Source organism: Somniosus microcephalus, chromosome 4 (genome assembly GCF_052327205.1).
Source record: "Somniosus microcephalus isolate GS21.2 chromosome 4, FLI_Smic_1.0, whole genome shotgun sequence".
In the NCBI taxonomy this organism is placed as follows: Eukaryota; Metazoa; Chordata; class Chondrichthyes; order Squaliformes; family Somniosidae; genus Somniosus; species Somniosus microcephalus.
This window is the reverse complement of record NC_140990.1, coordinates 82,582,418-82,602,831: the sequence shown is the minus strand read 5'-3', so window position 1 is coordinate 82,602,831 and position 20,414 is coordinate 82,582,418. Positions and strand designations below refer to the sequence as shown.

The window sequence follows — 20,414 nt, the reverse complement described above, 5'->3', positions numbered from 1 at the left end:
AGAGTTTTTCCTGGAGGTAGCGGCCAGCGGGGACAGCCTGAGTGCTGTGCTGCTCCAAGGGCGGCACGGCCGGCTGCGGCCGGTGGTTTACTCCTCCAGGATACACACAGATGTGGAAAGGAGCTATTCCAATTGTGAATGGCATCTCCTGGCCACACATTGGGCTGTGAAAAGATCTTTGATCTTCACAGGCACATCTCCCATCACCCTCCTCACCCATCACACACCCACCCAGATGCTTCTGGACGGGAGAATCAAGGATGGGACAGTGAGCAGTGCCCGCATGACCTTGCTCCTTTCATAGATGTATCTGAAGGTGAAGGGTCTCTGTGAGCCAAAGCTCGCAGCCAACATGGTATATCCTGCAACAGCCCATCGGTGTTCCATAGAAAGGGTTTGGGAAGTGAACATAGGTTTACGGGCCGGGATACATCCCACAGGCCGCTAAATTTATGTAGATGGTTCTAGCACGGTATCGGCTGGCAAGCATCTCACGGGGTGTGGAGTTTACGACCCAGCGGCAAATATTGCCCTGGCGATTAAGCTCCCCAGCACCATGAGCGCCCAGCAGGCTGAACTGTCCGCGGTGGTGTACGTTGTTACACACCCCGAGATCTTCCCCACCCCCTACAGGATTTGCTCGGACAGTATGTTTACGTGCAAGTCGTGTACGGAGTACCTAGCCATCTGGTCCCGCCGCGGATATACCTCCGCGGACGGGAGACCCCTCACAGTAAATCCCCTGCTGGAAAAGATCCTGGCAGCAGTGGGGGAGGAAGGGGAGGTTTTCATCCACAAGGTGAAGGCCCATTCCTCCACAGAACCCCGCGGCCAGGGCAACCGGCAGGCTGACTTGCTCGCCAAGGAGGGTGCCCGCACAGGCACTTTCTGGGACCCATTCGGATCCAGACCCATGGCGGCGGTCAGAGGTTGGGACGGGACCCAAGGGAATGTAGGAGTAGCGTTAGCCCCGGACCTCAAGACGGTCCAAGCCCAAGACCCCACCCTCAAAACAGTCCTCAGCGCCATAACTGAGGGAAAGGAGGTAGAAGGTCCGTACGGCACAGCGACCCTCTCCGTTAAAGAGGGCATGCTGTTCCGGGGGGGACAGTGGGTTGTGCCGCAGCAGCACCGGAGGGAATTCCTTCAACTGGCCCACGAGGGTCCAGGAGCGGGACACCCCGGGTCTGACACTACCTGGCAATGGGTGGAACAGGTGGAATGGTGGCCAGGACTCAGGGATGATGTCTGCGAGTTCTGTGCAGGCTGTCTTGTGTGTGCTGCAAACAACCCTGACCCCCGCAGAAGGAAGGTCCCCATGGGGCACGTCAGGAGGGTAGAGGGACCATGGCAGTCGATACAAGTCGACTACATCGGGCCCCTGCCCACCGCCCGGGGAGGCTATAAGTACTGCCTAGTCCTGGTGGACGTGTTTACCAAGTGGGTAGAGGCTTTTCCCTGCCGAACTGCCACAGCTCTGGGAACTGCCAGGATCCTAGTCCAGGAAGTGTTCTCGAGGTGGGGACTACCACAGTTTGTGAAGTCTGACCAAGAGAGTCACTTCACCGGACAGGTGATGCAGAACACCCTGATGCTGCTGGGCATCAAAGGGAAATGGCACGTAGCCCACAACCCCCAGTCATCGGGGATCGTAGAGTGTATGAACCGGACCCTTAAGGAAAGGTTAAGAAAGGAAACGGTGGACTCGCCTTGTAAATGGGCCGAAGTCCTACCGTTGGTTTTGATGGAGATCCGAGCCAGCCAGTCTAAAAGCACTGGGTAATCCCCGTACGAGCTGATGACTGGCAGGGTCATGTGGACCCCCACCCATGTGCTAGCCCCGGTGCTCACGGCGGGTCAGCTCAGGGAGGTAAACCGGGACAAGTTCGTCCAAAACCTTTTTGAGCACCTGAAGCAGGTCCACGAGCAGGCGGCTGGGAACATGGGAAGGCAGCATCGGAGTAACCGATTGCTGCTCGAACCGAGAAAGCACCACGAGTGGGAGGTAGGAGATCGGGTTATGGTAAGGAATTATGCCCGAGTGGGTAGTCTGGAGCCATTGTACATGGGGCCATACAGTATTGTAGACAAAGCCAGCCCCATGGTGTACGCCGTGAAGATGCCCCGGCGTACGAAATGGTTTCACATCAACCAGTGCAAACTGTTTCAACCTGAAAGGGGAAAACAGCCAGTCGAGGTGAGGTCTGAGGATAAATATCCTCAGCCTGCAGCCCGAGCGAGTTCACAGACCACACAGGCAGGCACTGTGGCTTGCTTGAAGGGAGGGGCCATCCAGCCCATCGATTGGGACACGCCCCCACTCTTCTGGGATCCAGACGAGAGGGAAGGACTTGAGGGTGAAAACCCCGCCCCTAACCCAGGTGTAGAGAGGGAGGGACCTGAGGTCGAAAACCCCGCCCCGGACCCAGCCATGGGACCTGGGGGCGGAGACTCTCAGCTCGCAGCAGCAGGCTGCGAAAAGTTACCTACCCCCAGCCCAGGTTCGGGAGGGGTCAAGCCTGGGGGAGCAACGGTTCGGGGAAAAGGCCCACCGGCCAAGAAAGCCCCACCCGCCAAAGCCCCCAGAAAGTCCCTGTGGACGCCCCAGCCGAGAAAGCCATGGTCACCAGCCCTCCAGTTCCCAAGGGCCGCCCCTCGAGCCAGGGAGAGGTCCAAGGACAGAGGTCCTCAGCCAGCAGCCGCGGGCTGCGAGGGACCAACAGTGAAGGATGGTGCGGTCACGCCGGGGGTAGCGGCGAGCCGCAGTCCGACCAGGGATTAGCCTGGCCGCCCGGAGACGGGCGGCGGATGTATATAGTACAGTTTAAGTTTAAGTGTAAGTAGGTGTAATCATTAAACTTAAGTTTGGGTGTTTAGCTTAGGTTAAATAAGGTGATGGGTATTTTGTATAAGAAATCTGCCGAGAGTGTGTATATTTGGGTCGAGGTCGCGGGACCCGACCATGCCTCACCAAGCCAGAGAATCTCTTTGGGACCTGGCTGCATGTTTTTACATCTTTTTGCAGAAAGATGTTCGGGATGGGCTGGATCGTGGTCCTATTCGCCCTAATCGTGATGAGCAAGGAGAGGAGGGGAGACGTCCAGGACTCCCACATCTATGGGTGTTCGGTAGACAAGGCGCCCCTGGCGATCGATGGGAGCGGTGAACGGGATGCGGAGGAAACCGCTGTCTACTTCCACGAGGGAAGGTGGCCAGGATGGTTGGGGTCCAATTCGTCCCAGTACTCCAGCCAAACCGGATTCACGTACGGGGAAGCCTCCCTCCTGTGCCCCCGAGTGCGAGTTGTTTCCACGAGGGTCAGCGTCACCGTTGGAAAGCGAATATGTTTAACATGCAAAGGACACATTCCACTGGACCGATGGTGGTGGCTCCAAAAGTTGAGCAAGGACTTGAAGAACCCCGAAGTCGAATGGGAGCGCCTGGGGAATAACACCCATCGGACAATTACCGGGACTCATGGAGGACTGAGTGTGTACTGGGACAAGTGGTGGGAACTGGACCAAGGGATTTACATCTGTATGTGGGGGTCAGAGAAGGTCTGCCCCGCAGGCATATCCATTGTTTTCCACCGGCAGTGGCAAGATGCTGGGGAGGGGATAAGGTGGGATGCCAGCCTGAAGGTGTGTGTGGTCCCATACACCCAGATCCCAGTCAACGCCACTGAACTTGTGCCCCGCCCACGGCGCAGGCGGCGAGGTTATCCAGGGAAGGTTGCCCCACCACCACCAAGGGACCAGGGAATAGATTGGTATTAGTCCCCACCGATCAGATGCTGTACCAGGGGGTACACTACGCGGTAGCCTCCGTGATTTTAAATCTCACCGAGGTACATTTGCCGGAGTGGTGCCCCAAAGAAACAGAGCAGTTATACCAGGCCCTATTAAAAGACATGTTCCGAAAATTTTACGAGTTCAATTTTGCCCACGTGGACAAGACCAAACTCTACACCACACGCCAGGAATTTTTGGGTAACCCAGGGAGGCAAAGAAGGGGTGTATGGAATGGTGTTTTTACTGCGTTTAACACTGGGTCCTCTGTCATCAACAGCTTGGATGACATAGAGCTGCAGACCCAGATAAATGGTTTAAAAACACAGTTAAAAGGGATATTACTGGATGAGAATAAGGTACTAGGCTCGGAGTTGCATGAGGACCAGGCCATGACGGTCCATTTAAAGGAGATTATAGCCGAGTTGGAAAAGCACGCAAAGACGGTAAATGCTCTCATAAGGGAGGACAGAAATGCTTCTGACCAGGCTGCGCAGAATGAGGTGTGCGCGTTATACGGGGCGTGGTTACTGGGTGAGGGCCGCAGTAACCTGGAGGATTTAAAACAAGGTTTGGTCCCCTCCTGGATTAGCAACAAGCACCTCGCAGCCCTCCACCCTTTTGAGAATACATTGAGCCCGTGCCAACTCCGGCTAGCCTCCGAAGCCTATCCAGTCCCCATGGATTGTGGGTGGTCCAACCACACAATCATGGGAGTAGTAGTTAGGATGCCGGTCATGGGTAGGACAGCCCGACCCGCGCCGGTATACAGGGTAGAGAACATTGGAGTCATTCAGGGCGGTGCACACATTCGGTTCACAGCGGTCCCGCCTTACATCATTAAGTGGGAGCATGCTATGACAGGTACTGACCTCTCAGGGTGCCGGAGCTGGGGAGCACACATAATCCTGTGCCCCCAGCACTTGAATGCCTTCTCAAGACCGCAGTGTGGGTTCAGAGCTGCTGATGCGAAGCCTATAAATTGCACCATGGAGGCAATGGCACAAGGCCATGTTCCCCCGCAGGTAGCGTATATAGGAGGTGGGACATATTGTGTCACCACGGGAGCGTCCCACTACCAGCACGGACAGCATAGTTGGTGTCCGGTTAGTGACAGCAGTTTCTGTTTTAAACCCAAGGCAGAAGTTCGAGTGGCCCAGGAGCGAATTGTCCCCATTCCTGAACCCTCCACTGTTCACTTCACTGTGAAGGAGAATTTTACGAACTTGCAGAAGTACGTAGCGCACTTTGGCTACGAAATTCCCCCTCTCCCTGAACATTTGACCAAAATTCTACAAGCCGTTATAGTTTCACAGAAACATTTCTACACTCTCGAGCAGAAAACAGTAGAGATAGGGACTAAGATATTGGATATCGTGACTCCACCCTGGTGGAACCTTTTCAATAATATAAAGGTCCCTTCGTGGATCAGGCTGGCCTCCCACATTCTCGTGGTTTGCCAGTTAGGAATAGTGCTGTATTTAGTTTGCATTCAGTGTAAGGGAAAAGGTCGGTGGTCAGAATTCCGAAACCAGAGCTTTTGGAAAGAACATTACGTAAAGGTGGAGGAAGATACACTGGTTTAAGTTTTCCCGTATTTCAATTGAAGAATTGTTGTTTTCTGGTGTTGTTATTTTCAATTAAAGGTTTTTCTTTTGTTGCTTTCTTTTGCGACGCGGTTTAATAAAGATATGTGTACCAAGTGGTGCAGGGGTGTAGGACCCCCTCCATGCTTGGATGTGTGTGTAAAGCCTGTAGTTTTACTCTCTGTATGCTGATGTACACTACATTTTCGCGGAATGGGAAGTGCATGTGTCGTGGGTATATTAAATAGATAATTACAGGGGAAGGCTGACTATGGAGGGTCAGGAAAATTTTGCTCACTTTGGAAAAGTATGATACTTCAAGCAAGTTTTAGCATCACAGGGAGGAATGTAAGGTTCGCAAAATTTGTGCATTTCCCCAAAGCTTATTATCGATAAAAGGGACCCTGCGTGGACATTTCTTTTGAAATTAAAAAGGGTACCCAAGATGGCGTCCATGCCTCGTGGCAGAAAGCCTGCGGGTCTCCAAAATGGATTCTGCAGCCCAGGCAGTTTGAGGGAAATCGAAACTAAGGCTGCAGGTTTCCTGTGAAAAGGACTTTGTGATTTGGGACCCAGACAGACTGTGAATTATGTATTAGGCCGAATTAGAGGCAGATCTGAATTCAATGAGGCCTGCAGTTAAAGCCATCAAACAGTCTGCATACATAATCGGAAACAGATTAAACACATCCATCAAGGCTGGACAAGCCCATCAAGGACTTTCAGGACAATACAAGTCAATTATCGGGCCGGTAGATGCAATTACCGGCCATCTAAAAACCCGTCAGTATAGATCGCTACCATTATTTTAACTAGCCCGCCAAAAATAAAACAAAGAACTAACCTGATTTGGCAGGCAGATAAGGGTTTTCGACGAAGGTATAATTGAAGGCCCCCAGGTAGCAAGGGGGTTCGTGGGTTGGAAGAAGAAGAAGACTGCTGCTCGGCTGCTGTCGGTATTGCCGCTCCCTGGTCCTTCGGCCCCTCACCCTCGTGGCTGCCGCTCTTTCCCCCGTCCCGCGCTTACCCCCTGGCCTTTGCCCGTGCCCTCTCCAACTCCATCTGGACTCGCCCCGACACCGGGTCGGGCGAACACGGGCAATTCAGGCCAGGCGAAGCGGGACACGACGAGGGGAGGAGGAAGACCACCCGGGGAAGGCCAACTGAGGGTAGGCTTCGAATTATCAGGCCTTCAACCTCAGCCGGCCTGCGAGTATCTTCAGGCAAACTCAAGCTGTTGGCGAAGAATCATCCCTGCAAAGTAAAGTACCCAAGCAGAGACTGTAACTTTGGGGTACTCGAACCTGGACAACGCCCTTGCAGCACCCGGAGCCCACGTGATGACAGCAGGCTCCAGAGAGCACCAAGAGCGAACCCCGAACCCAACCACTGTTTTGAGTCTAACAAACCCCTTTTATTGGTGAGCATGAATTCTGACCCCTCATAGATTAACCTAGTTAGGCATAGGGGGTGGGTTAAGGATAAGGGGATTGTTAAGATAGTTGTTTTCCCTCGATGTGCTGTGTGTTCCCCATTCCCTGTATTATTATGACTCTTGTAATTTTTGCCTGTAGAAGTGTACACTAATAATTTTCCATAAGATTGTGTCAAGTTTTCCTCTTCAATAAAATCTTGGTTTTGTTTGCATCCAACCACCTGTCTACTCGAGTTTTTCTCTGTATCGCTGCCTGTATCTAAGTCCGGTGTCCAGAACCCAGGGGGCGAGCGATTCGAACCGCTCAAGGAAGGTAGTCAGAGGCAAAGCTGACGGACCCACACACGCCTGTGCAAAAACCCCCCACAGACGCTCCTCCACCGTCGCCGCCTCACCCAGGTCTGCCGCCGCTGTGGGGCCTACCTGCTGCTGCCGCCGCTTTTGTACTCGCTCCGCCGCCACCGCCTCACTCAGGTCCACTGCCGCTGTTAATCACAGCCAGGACTGAACCATGTTCATTGTGACAGTTGGGGTTTCTTTCTGCTGATGTTAATAACCCTATAACTGGCTGGAGTTTAATATTCTGGATATATAGCTGATTGACTTGTTGGGGCTGCAGTGTCCCTTTAAGAATCATTGTGATCATTCCCCTTAATTCAGGACTTTCATAAGAAATTATTTTACAATAAAATTATGAGTTTTACTTTAACACTAAATTGACCTTTGGTACAAAATCTACAATTTATTGTCTGAAAAGTTCCACTGATTAACATCTCCAATTAGAAAGTGCTGATTAATCCTCGCTAACAATTCTTACTGACTTGCACATTACACACAGTGGCACCTTCATTATCCACCAGAAAGAAGGGGAATGGGAATTGGTGGAGAATCGAGAATCCTCAAATGTTGCCCTTCCCGTCTGGTACAGCAATCCCCTCGGCACGTGAATGGAGACAAGTCCAATCCAAGTAACGGACTGAGTTTAATCTTTCTGGGCCTCTGGGTTAGTTCATATCAGGCAGGAGGAGATTGGTGTCAGTGACTGGGGTTGGTTTATATCAGACAGGAGGAGATTGGTGTCAGTGACTGTGGGGCTGGTTTATATCAGACAGGAGGAGATTGGTGTCAGTGACTGTGGGGTTGGTTTATATCAGACAGGAGGAGACTGGTGTCAGTGACTGTGGGGCTGGTTTATATCAGACAGGAGGAGATTGGTGTCAGTGACTGTGGGGTTGGTTTATATCAGACAGGAGGAGATTGGTGTCAGTGACTGTGGGGTTGGTTTATATCAGACAGGAGGAGACTGGTGTCAGTGACTGTGGGGCTGGTTTATATCAGACAGGAGATTGGTGTCAGTGACTGTGGGGTTGGTTTATATCAGACAGGAGGGGATTGGTGTCAGTGACTGTGGGATTGGTTTATATCAGGCAGGAGGAGATTGGTGTCAGTGACTGTGGGGTTGGTTTATATCAGATAGGATAAACTAGTCAAAGTTGGAGAAGATATGGTATTCCTATATTTAACGGCTGGTAGGAATTTTTTTAATGCATTCATAGGATGTGGGCGTCGCTGGATGGCTCAGCATTTATTACCCATCCCTAGTTGCCCTTGAGAAGGTGGTGGTGAGCCGCCTTCTTGAACCGCTGCAGTCCGTGTGGTGAAGGTCCTCCCACGGAGCTGTTAGGGAGGGAGTTCCAGGATTTTGACCCAGTGACGATGAAGGATTGGCGATATATTTCCATGTTGGGATGGTGTGTGACTTGGAGGGGAGCTTGGAGGTGGTGGTGTTCCCCTGCGCCTGCTGCCCTCGTCCCTCTAGGTGGTGGAGGTGGCGGGTTTGGGAGGTGCTGCCGAAGAAGCCTTGGCGAGTTGCTGCAGCTCCTCTTGTCGATCAGAGGTTCTCAACCGGGGTCCGTGAGAAGGTTTCAAGGGGTGGGCCCAGAAACTCTCTCCCTCTTTCATTCTTTCTCCCACAAGCAGCCCTCACACCGGGCGCCGGCTCAGTTCCCATTGAGTAGCCGCGGGGGAAGCGATGTGGGGCGCGACGGGGCCAAGGCTGCGGAAGCCGCCCCTCGCTCACTGACAATTGGGTTGATCCAGATTCCCATCATCTCCATCCAGCCTGTTGCCCCCATCTCCCCCCTTCCCCCCTACAAATCCAGGCTGGGGTTTATTGGAGGGTGGGGCCATTCCCAATTCCAGGAGCCCAGCCCGTTGAACACCTTCTCCCACTGGAACAGGAGCAGTGCGCAGGCGCAGTTTGCGGGACCTGCAGCTCCAGCCGCCACTCGCCCTCACACCAGGCGGCGCCACTGAGCAGGACAGCCCGCGGCCCCGGGGATTGGTCCAGTCAACCGTCAATCAAAGGCCAGCAGCCAATCCGCTTGGCCCAAGTCCCGCCTCCAACCGCCCTCCATTGTTGGGGCAAAATTCAAAGCGCCGCGAGCGGGAGCTCAAACTGTCAATCAAAGGTCAGCCCCGCCCACTGCACCCTGCTCACTCTCCGATTGGTGGCTGCGGGGGTGGGCGGGGCGATAAAGGGCCAACCAGTGCACTCCCTGCCTCCGCCTGGGAGCTGGGCTTTGCTCAGGTGAGCAGATCACGTGGGCTGAAAGGAAGGCGGCCACACGGCAGCTTGTGAGGTCACTGGGTCTCTAGTATTGGAGAATCAAGGAGGAGGGAGTTTAAAACATACTATTACCGCACTTAATCGTCAAATAACTATTTATTTCAAAAAATAAAGCACAGTGATTTCTAATGGAAAGACTTGCATTTATAGAGAGGCTTCTGTGATCTCAGGATGTCCCAAAGCGCTTCACAGACAATGAATACTTGTGTTGTGTTACAGGGGGTCCGGGGAATTTTATATCACAGGAGGGGCCTCAGAGAACCCCTGATCTACACTGTCCCATCAAACACTCCCAGGGCAGGTACAGCACGGGTTAGATACAGAGTAACGCTCCCTCTACACTGTCCCATCAAACACTCCCAGGACAGGTACAGCATGGGTTAGATACAGAGTAAAGCTCCCTCTACACTGTCCAATCAAACACTCCCAGGGCAGGAACAGCACGGGTTAGATACTGAATAAAGCTCCCTCTACACTGTCCCATCAAACACTCCCAGGGCAGGTACAGCACGGGTTATATACAGAATAAAGCTCCCTCTACACTGTCGCATCAAACACTCCCAGGGCAGGTACAGCACGGGTTAGATACAGAGTAAAGCTCCCTCTAAACTGTCCCATCAAACTCTCCCAGGGCAGGTACAGCATGGGTTAGATACAGAGTAAAGCTTCCTCAACACTGTCCCATCAAACACTCCCAGGGCAGGTACAGCATGGGTTGAATACAGAGTAAAGCTCCCTCTACACTGTCCCATCAAAAATTCCCAGGGCAGGTACAGCACGGGTTAGAGACAGAGTAAAGCTCACTCTACACTGTCCCATCAAACACTCCCAGGACAGGTACAGCACGGGTTAGATACAGAGTAAAGCCACCTCTACACTGACCCATTAAACACTCCCAGGGCAGGTACAGCACGGGTTAGATACTGAGTAAAGCTCCTTCTACAGTGTCCCATCAAACACTCCCAGGGAAGTTACAGCATGGGTTAGATACACAGTAAAGCTCCCTCTACACTGTCCCAGCAAAAACTCCCTGGGTAGGTACAGCATGGGTTAGATACAGAGTAAAGCTCCCTCTACACTCTCCCATCAAACACTCCCAGGGCAGGTACAGCACGGGTTAGAGACAGAGTAAAGCTCGCTCTACACTGTCCCATCAAACAATCACAGGACATGTACAGCACGGGTTAGATACAGAGTAAAGCTCCCTCTACAACTGTCCCATCAAACACACCCAGGGCAGGTACAGCACAGGTTAGATACAGAGTAAAGCTCCCTCTACACTGTCCCATCAAACACTCCCAGGGCAGGTACAGCACGGGCTAGATACAGAGTAAAGCTCCCTTTACACTGTCCCATCAAACACTCCCAGGGCAGGTACAGCACGGGTTATATACAGAATAAAGCTCCCTCTACACTGTCGCATCAAACACTCCCAGGGTAGGTACAGCACGGGTTAGATACAGAGTAAAGCCCCCTCTGCACTGTCCCATTAAACACTCCCAGGGCAGGTACATCACAGGTTAGATACAGAGTAAAGTTCTCTCTACACTGTTCCATCAAACACTCATAGGGCATGTACAGCACGGGTTAGATACAGAGTAAAGCTCCCTCGACACTGTCCCATCAAACACGCCCAGGGCAGTTACAGCACGGATTAGATACAGAGTAAAGCTCCCTCTACACTGTCCCCATCAAACACTCCCAGGGCCATGATGAGGGAGCTTTATTCTGGATGTAGACTGTGCTGTTCCTGCCTTGGGAGTCCCAGAGGCTAACAAAGGTGCTCTGTCTGATAGAATGTCTCACTCCCCAGCTCTGACATCCATCACCTCGATGAGCACAAAAATTCACCTAAAGAATGTAACACAAACCCATCAGCTTCTTCACTGGACACAGATACCGAGGGACAGGGAGTAGCTGGGACAATGACATTTCTCACTCAATAAGGTATAAATTGATCCTGTACCTCTCCCCATTAATCCTGGGCTCCACACGGGGCGAATCCTGCTCCTGTTTCCCTTCCTGTAACAGCACTGAGCTAAACCCAGCCCATAATGAGCAGGGCTCAGGGAGGTTGGTTGCTAGGCACTGCAGTGATGTCATAAAGCAGGGCCATTCAGCCCAGCTGGTCGTCTCCTTGTCCCTTTAAAGGTGGGGAGCCGGGACACCCTGTCTCCAAACACATCCCACCTGTTCATACTGAGAATCCCCAGGGAAGGCCCAAGGCCCAGAGTGTGGAACACAACCAAGGGGGAAAGAGGAGGAGTGAAGGGGAGGTAAATCAAGGAGTCGGGACTGAGGGACACCAAGCTTCAGTTTTAGAGCCTGTAGACTTCAGGAGGGGAAGAGTGAGTTCAGTAGTTTTAGGATCCAGGGAGAGAACAAGGCACATTGCACAAATTCCTACTATTTCCTCTCCAGTCCTCTCCCTCCCCAGAAAATGTTGACTCTGGCTGGGTTCAGTTCTACATTCACTGGTTCCCCTCCCTCTCCTCCCCTGAAGGTGCTGACTCTGGCTGGGTTCAGTTCTACACTCACTGGTTCCTCTCTCTCCTCCCCTGAAGGTGCTGACTCTGGCCGGGTTCAGTTCTACACTCACTGGTTCCTCTCCCTCTCCTCCCCTGAAGGTGCTGACTCTGGCTGGGTTCAGTTCTACACTCACTGATTCCCCTCTCTCTCCTCCCCTGAAGATGCTGACTCTGGCTGGGTTCAGTTCAAAACTCACCAGTTTCTCTCCAATATGTGACCCATGTGCCCAATCTCCATGTGTGAACCTCGACAGTGAGTGTCGACAGGCTGTTCCACTGTCCTCACCTGAGGCCTCACACATGCGTTTTCCAGCAGGGTCACTGGACCCTCCTCCCAATGGCTCAGTGGGTAAAGGCACCGCCCAGTGTGACTGAGTCATAAGAACATAAGAAATAGGAGCAGGAGTAGGCCAATCGGCCCCTCGAGCCTGCTCCGCCATTCTATAAGATCATGGCTGATCTGATCCTAACCGCCAATCCACTATCACAGAACCATCTCCTGAATCTAACAGAATTAGACACACGAAATAGAAGCAGGATCAGGCTACACGGCCCCTGGGCCCGCTCCGCTACCCACAGGGCCATGACCGATCCGAAACCTAGACTCATGTCCAAATTCCTGCCCGCTCCCCGTAACCCTTAATTCCCTTTACTTCCAGGAAACTGTCTGTTTCTGTTTTAAATTTATGTAATGATGTAGCTTCTACAGCTTTTTGGGGCAGCATATTCCATGGACCTACTACCCTCTGAGTGAAGTAGTTCCTCCTCATCTCAGTTTTCAAAGAGCAGCCCCTTATTCTAAGACTATGCCCCCTAGTTCTAGTTTCACCCATCATCGGGAACATCTTCCCCGCATCCACCCGATCCGACCCCTTCACAATCTTATATGTTTCAATAAGATCGCCTCTCATTCTTCTGAACTCCAATGAGTAGAGTCCCAATCTACTCAACCTCTCCTCATATGTCCATCCCCTCATCCCCGGGATTAACCGAGTGAACCTTCTTTGTACTGACTCGAGAGCAAGTATGTCCTTTCTTAAGTACGGACACCAAAACTGTACGCAGTATTCCAGGTGCGGCCTCACCAATACCTTGTACAACTGAAGCAATACCTCCCTATTTTTATATTCTATCCCCCTAGCAATGAAAGCCAACATTCCATTGGCCTTCTTAATCACTTGCTGCACCTGCATACTAACCTTTTGAGTTTCGTGCACCAGGACCCCCAGATCCCTTTGTACTCCAGTACTTTCCAGTTTCTTGCCATTAAGATAATAACTTGCTCTACGATTTTTCCTGCCAAAGTGCATAACCTCACACTTTCCAGTATTGTATTCCATCTGCCAAATCTCTGCCCACTTACTTAGCCTGTCGATGTCCTCTTGCAGGTTTTTTATGTCCTCCTCACTCACTACTTTCCCTCCCATCTTAGTATCATCTGCAAACTTTGATATGTTACACTCGGTCCCCTCCTCCAAATCGTTAGTATAGATTGTAAAGAGTTGGGGACCCAGCACTGACCCCTGCGGAACACCACTAGTTACTGATTGCCAGTCTGAGAATGAACCATTTATCCCAACTCTCTGCCTTCTGTTAGATAGCCAATCCTCTATCCATGCCAGAATATTACCCCCAATCCCGTGATTTTTTATCTTAAGCAATAATCTTTTGTGTGGCACCTTGTCAAATGCCTTTTGGAAGTCTAAATACACTACGTCCACTGGTTCCCCTTTATCCACCCTATACATTACTTCCTCAAAGAACTCCAGCAAATTTGTCAAACATGACTTCCCCTTCATAAAACCATGCTGACTTTGTCCTATTAAATTATGATTATCCAAATGTCCTGTTACTGTCTCCTTAATAATGGACTCCAAAATTTTACCTACCACAGATGTTAGGCTAACCGGTCTATAATTTCCAGCCTTCTGTCTACTGCCCTTTTTAAATAAGAGTGTTACATCAGCAGTTTTCCAGTCTGCCGGGACCTTTGCCGAGTCCAGGGAGTTTTGGAAAATTATTACCAATGCATCCACAATCCCTACCGCCACTTCCCTCAACACCCTAGGATGTAAGCCATCAGGTCCAGGTGATTTATCCGCCTTGAGTCCCATTATTTTACCGAGTACCACTTCCTTAGTGATTTTGATCGTGTTTAGCTCCTCCCCCCCTTTAGCCCCCTGTTTGTCCAGTGTTGGGATATTCTTAATGTCTTCTACTGTAAAGACTGATGTAAAATATTCATTCAGTGTTTTTGCCATCTCCATATTTCCCACCATTAATTTCCCGGTCTCATCCTCTAAGGGACCAACATTTACTTTAGCCACCCTTTTTCTTTTTATATAACTATAAAAACTCTTACTATCTGTTTTTATATTTTTTGCTAATTTACTTTCATAATCTATCTTCCCTTTCTTAATCAATCTTTTTGTTATTTTTTGCTGTCTTTTAAAGTTTTCCCAATCCTCTATCCTCCCACTAGATTTGGCTACCTTATATGCCCTTGTTTTTAGTCGAATACTATCCTTAATTTCTTTACTTAGCCATGGATGGCTGTCTTTTCTTTTACACCCTTTTCTTCTTAGTGGAATATATATTTTTTGGAAGTTGTAAAATAACTCCTTGAATGTACACCACTGATCATGTATCGTCTTACCCTTTAATCTATTTTCCCAATCCACTCTACTCAATTCCGCTCTCATACCTTCATAGTCTCCTTTATTCAAGCTTAGCACGTGTGTTTGAGATCCAACCTTCTCACCCTCTAATTGAATATGGAATTCAACCATGTTATGGTCACTCATTCCAAGGGGATCCTTTACTAGGACATTTTTAATTAATCCCGTCTCGTTACACAGGACCAGATCTAAGGTTGCTTGCCCCCTGGTCGGTTCAGTTACATACTGCTCAAGAAACCCATCCCTAATACACTCAATGAACTCATCCTTAAGGCTGCTCTGCCCAATTTGATTTGTCCAATTAATATGATAGTTGAAATCCCCCATAATTATAGATGTTCCCTTATTACAAGCCTCAACTATTTCCTGATTGATACTCCGTCCAACAGAGTTGCCACTGTTCGGAGGCCTATAGACTACGCCCACTAGTGTTTTTTTCCCCTTATTATTCCTTACCTCCACCCAACTGTTTCATTATCCTGATCTTTTGACCCAATATCATTTCTCTGTATTACAGTGATTCCTTCCTTTATTAACATAGCCACCCCACCTCCCCTTCCTTCCTGCCTGTCCTTCCTGATCGTTAAATAACCTGGTATGTTTAATTCCCAGGCATTGTCACCCTGCAGCCATGTTTCTGTAATGGCCACAAGATCATACCCATATGTAGTTATTTGTGCCATTAACTCATCTATTTTGTTATGAATGCCACGTGCATTCAGATAGAGAACTTTCAAAGATGTTTTGTGACACTTAGTTCCTGCTTTTGCCCTTTTTATTACTTTACCTTTTACTCCATACCTTCTGCCCCTTCCTGACACGCTCTGGTTTTTAATTTCCCCACTGCTACCTAAGTCTATGACCTTCTCTGTTGTCATTTTTATTATTTGCTCTCTAGGAACCTCCCCCCCACTAGTTAGTTTAAAGCCCTCTCTACAGCCCTAGTTATATGATCCGCCAGGACTCTAGTCCCAGCACTGACCAAGTGAAGCCCGTCCCAACGGAACAGCTCCCTCCTGCCCCAGTACTGGTGCCAGTGTCCCAGGAAGCAAAACCCATTTCTCCCACACCAGTCTTTGAGCCACGCATTTAACTCTCTAATTTTATTTGTCCTAGCCAAATTCGCTTGTGGCTCAGGTAATAATCCAGAGATTATTACCCTTGTGGTTCTGCTTTTTAATTTGGCCCCTAGCTGCTCAAACTCCCTCAGCAGAACCTCCTTCCTTGTCCTATCTATGTCGTTGGTACCAACATGGACCACGACAACTGGATCCTCCCCCTCCCACTCCAAGTTTCTCTCCAGCCCAGAGGAGATGTCCTTAACCCTGGCACCGGGCAGGCAACACAGCCTTCGGGACTCTCGCTCTCGGCTGCAAAGAACTCTATCTATCCCCCTAATGATACTATCCCCTACCACTACAACATTTCTTTTAACTCCCCCCACTTGAATGGCCCCCTGCTCCATGGTGCTGTGGCCAGGTTGCTCATCCTCCCTGCAGTCCCTGCTCCTGTCCCCACAGGGAGTAAGAGCCTCGAACCTGTTGGACAAGTGCAAGGGCTGCGGCTCCTCCAACACTACCTCCTGGATCCCCGTACCTGCCTCACTTCTAGTCACACCATCCTGACCCTGGCCACGGACTACATCTGAATTAATTAATCTAATTGGTGTGACTACCTCGTGATACACAGAGTCCAGGTAACTCTCCCCCTCCCTGATGTGTCTCAGTGTTTGAAGCTCGGTCTCCAGCTCTTCAACACGGAGCCGGAGTTCCTCTAGCAGCCAACACTTACTGCAAATGTGATCACTGTGAGCATCAATGGTGTTCACCAGCTCCCACATATTGCAGCAGCAACACATCGCCTGATCTCCCATTCTATGTAATTAATTAAATTTATTAATATTATTCTTAAATATCCTCTGCCCCGATTCTAGATGGTGTACATCACACTTTAGAAACTATAAACGAAAGAGATTTAAGCTTAAAAGGGAGAAATACTCACCAACCAATCACTTACCCGCTTTCTGGTGACGTCACACTTGGATTACTTTTTACCTCTCTCCTTCCCTCCGAGTTCAGAGACTGGAGATTGGTAAACCTTACCTGGTCTCTGGGGACTTTTATAGCCCGCTCTGCCGCTCAGGATTCCCGCCGACGCTGGAGGAAGAGGAGGGGCCCAGGTTTAATCCTGTCTGTGTATCCTCCCCGTCTAATTCACGGTAAAAGCTGTTTACAAAAGTCATCACAGTAAATAGGAACACAGGAGCAGGTCATTCAGCCCCTCGAACCTGTTCCACCATTCAATGTGATCATGGCTGATCTGTATCTTAACTCCATCTTCCCGCCTTCATTCTGTAACCCTTACTATCCTCGCCTAACAAAAATCTAGCACATAGTTTTGACATTTTCATTTGGTTCCCAACCTCAGCAGCTTTTGGGGGAGAGAATTCCAGATTTCCACGACCCTTTATGAATATAAGAAATAGGAGCAGGAGTCGGCTATCGGGCCCCTCGAGCCTGCTCTTTCCCGCCCTATCCCCATATCCCTCGATTCCTTTAGTGTCCAAAATTCAATCTCAGTCTTGATTATTCTCAATGGCTGATCACCCACAGCCCTCTGGGTAGAGAATTCCAAAGAGCCACATGCCTCATCTCAGTCCTAAATGGCCGACCCCTTATCCTGAGACTATGACCCCTGGTTCTAGACTCTCCAGCCAGGGGAAACAGCCTCTCAGCATTGGGGTGAAGTTGTGCTTCCTGACATCACTCCGGAATGGCCTGGGTCTAAATTCAAGGTTGTGTCCCCTTGTTGTGGACTCCCCCACCAGAGGGAATCATTTCTCTCTATCTACCCTATCACCTCCTTTAATATTAAACACCTCAATTAGATCACCCCGTAATCTTCTATATTCAAGGGAATACCAGCCCAGTCTGTGCAGCCTGTCCTCATAATTTACAAATCTCAGCTCTGGCACTACAGGATAGAAATTCTCAACAGAGAGTTCTAGCTTCTCGGGAACATTCTTTCCTCTCTTGCCCCTACTAAGCTGTAAATCCCCCGTCCCCCACACCCTCCCCCGTCACGCACACTCTCCCCCGTCACGCACACCCTCCCCCGTCCCGCACACCCTCCCCCTCCCCCGTCACGCACACCCTCCCCGTCACGCACACTCTCCCCCGTCCCGCACACTCTCCCCCGTCTCGCACACTCTCCCCCGTCCCGCACACTCTCGCCCGTCTCACACTCTCCCCCGTCCCACACACTCTCGCCCGTCTCACACTCTCCCCCGTCTCGCACACTCTCCCCCGTCCCGCACACTCTCGCCCGTCTCACACTCTCCCCCGTCCCACACACTCTCGCCCGTCTCACACTCTCCCCCGTCCCACACACCCTCCCCCGTCCCACACTCTCCCCCGTCCCACACACTCTCGCCCGTCTCACACTCTCCCGTCCCACACACTCTCCCCCGTCCCACACACTCTCCCCGCCCCCACACACTCGCTGTTTGAAATCCAGATTCATCGCAGGCTCTGAATTTTCTCCCTTTCTCTCCTGAAGGTGCTGTGTGATGGTGGGGTTCGGCCCCAGTCACTGTCTGCCCTCCAGTACCTCACCAAGTGGTAATTCTGAGCTGTGAGCCTATACTGAAGGTGCTGTGTGATGGTGGGGTTCGGCCCCAGTCACTGTCTGCCCTCCAGTACTTTGCCAAGTGGTAATTCTGAGCTTGTGGGTCTGTAGTGAGCTGCCAGCATTTCGACCATGGGGAGCAGCACAGCCGCCATCCTTGGCTGATTCTGTCTGGCAAAGTTGAGACCTATAGTAACACAGCATCAACAACGTGCATTTACATAGCGCCTTTAATGCAGTAAAATGTTCCAAAGTGCTTCACAAGAGCGGAATCAGTCAGAATGTGGCTCACTAGTAACAGGAAGGATGTTACTTTAACTACTATAGATGTAGAGAGGTGAACCACTGTCTTTGTGTCAGGCCGTGGGCTCAGTTGGTTGCACCCTCACCTTTGAGTCAGGAAGGGTTTGTAGGTTCAAGTCGCTGCTCCAGAGACTTGAGCTCAGAAATGCAGGCTGACACTCCAGTGCAGTACTGAGGGAGTGCTGCATTGTCGGAGATGCTGCCGTTCAGATGAGATGTTGAACCGAGGTCCCGTCTGCTCTTTCGGGTGGGCGTAAAAGATCCCAGGGCACTATTTTGAAGAAGAGCAGGGCAGTTATCCCCGTTGTCCTGGCCAATATTTATCCCTCAATCAACATCACAGAAACATTGCTTTGGTCATTAACACATTGCTGTTTGTGGGAGCTTGCTGTGCAGAAACTGGGTGCCACGTTTCCTGCATTACAACAGTGACTACACTTCAAAAAGTACTTCATTGGCTGTAAAGCGCTTTGGGACGTCCGCTGGTCATGAAAGGCGCTATATAAATGCAAGTCTTTCTCTAAATATCACAAACAGATGCACAATGAGGGGAAATCAATCTCTGTACCTTTAACTAACAGCGACATGGAGCGCGGGCAATGAATGAGCTTTAAACACCTGGTCCACTTGTCACTGAAGTGTCTGGAACTCAGAACCGGAACTCCGGGGAAACACAATACTGAACATGGCGGATTCCCTTACCCAGAATGTCCCGCGCGGGTGAATACGGCCTATCTCCATCAGCAAGGGCACAGCGCGCAGGCACGGGAAGGGCTGGTCCCCGGAGAGCGCCTTCCGGCGTGGAGCACGCGCGGTGTGACTCCAGGACACTGAGCGGGGGCGAGCGCGGCCTCAGCAACACCGAGTGCGTGTCTCAGGCCCCGAATCAGAGCAGCCGGGCCCGGCGGACGTGCGGCCAGAGCCCCGGCACCAGGAAACCCAGGGTGCAGCGCCTCCCCCAGACAGGAGAAATCACAACTGGATCGACACAGCAGAGCCGCCAATCCAGAGCCGGCTTGTCTCTCTCTCCTCCCGTAAGGGTGACCCCGAGCTTCCGGTCGCCTGTCATTTTAATTCACCGCTCCATTCCCACTTGGACCTCACCGTCCTTGGCCTCTTGTATTGTTCCACGGAAGCTCAACGTAAACTCGAGGAACAGCACCTCATCTTCCGATTAGGCACTCTGCAGCCTTCCGGACTCAATATCGAGTTCAACAATTTCAGATCATAATCTCGGCCCCATTACATTTTTTCTTGTATTTTTCCACTCCTTCCCCCCCTCCCCCCACTTTCCTTTTGTTTCTCTCTCACACCTGGCAGCTATCTCTTGCCCTGCCATTACACTTCACACCTAATCTCAGCCTATTACCATCTCGTCTAGCTTCGAATACCTTTTATTGTCTCTTTTACTTCTTTTGTTTCTTTCACTTCTGTTGTCCGATCGCAGCCCTGCCTTCGATCTATTTTCTTTTCTGTCCAGTTTTGAAGAAGGGTTCGACCCGAAACGTCAACTCAAATTTCTCTCCACGGATGTTGCCTGACCTGCTGAGTTTTTCCAGCATTTTCTGTTGTTATTTCGGATTTCCAACATCTGCAGTTTTTTGCTACAGTACTGAGGGAGCGCCGCACTGTCGGGGGGGCAGTGCTGAGGGAGCGCCGCACTGTCGGAGGGGCAGTGCTGAGGGAGTTCCGCACTGTCGGAGGGGCAGGGCTGAGGGAGCGCCGCACTGTCGGAGGGGCAGTGCTGAGGGAGTTCCGCACTGTCGCAGGGGCGAGGGAGTTCCGCACTGTCGCAGGGGCAGTACTGAGGGAGCGCCGCACTGTCGGAGGGGTAGTGATC

General features: G+C 51.0%; 1 pseudogene; it reads right to left on the bottom strand.

Annotated features, from left to right (window-relative positions):
* LOC147119363 (uncharacterized) overlaps nucleotides 1-8,944 on the bottom strand; it is a 36,272-nt pseudogene extending 27,328 nt beyond the window's left edge.
* Between the last annotated feature and the right edge of the window lie 11,470 nt (nucleotides 8,945-20,414).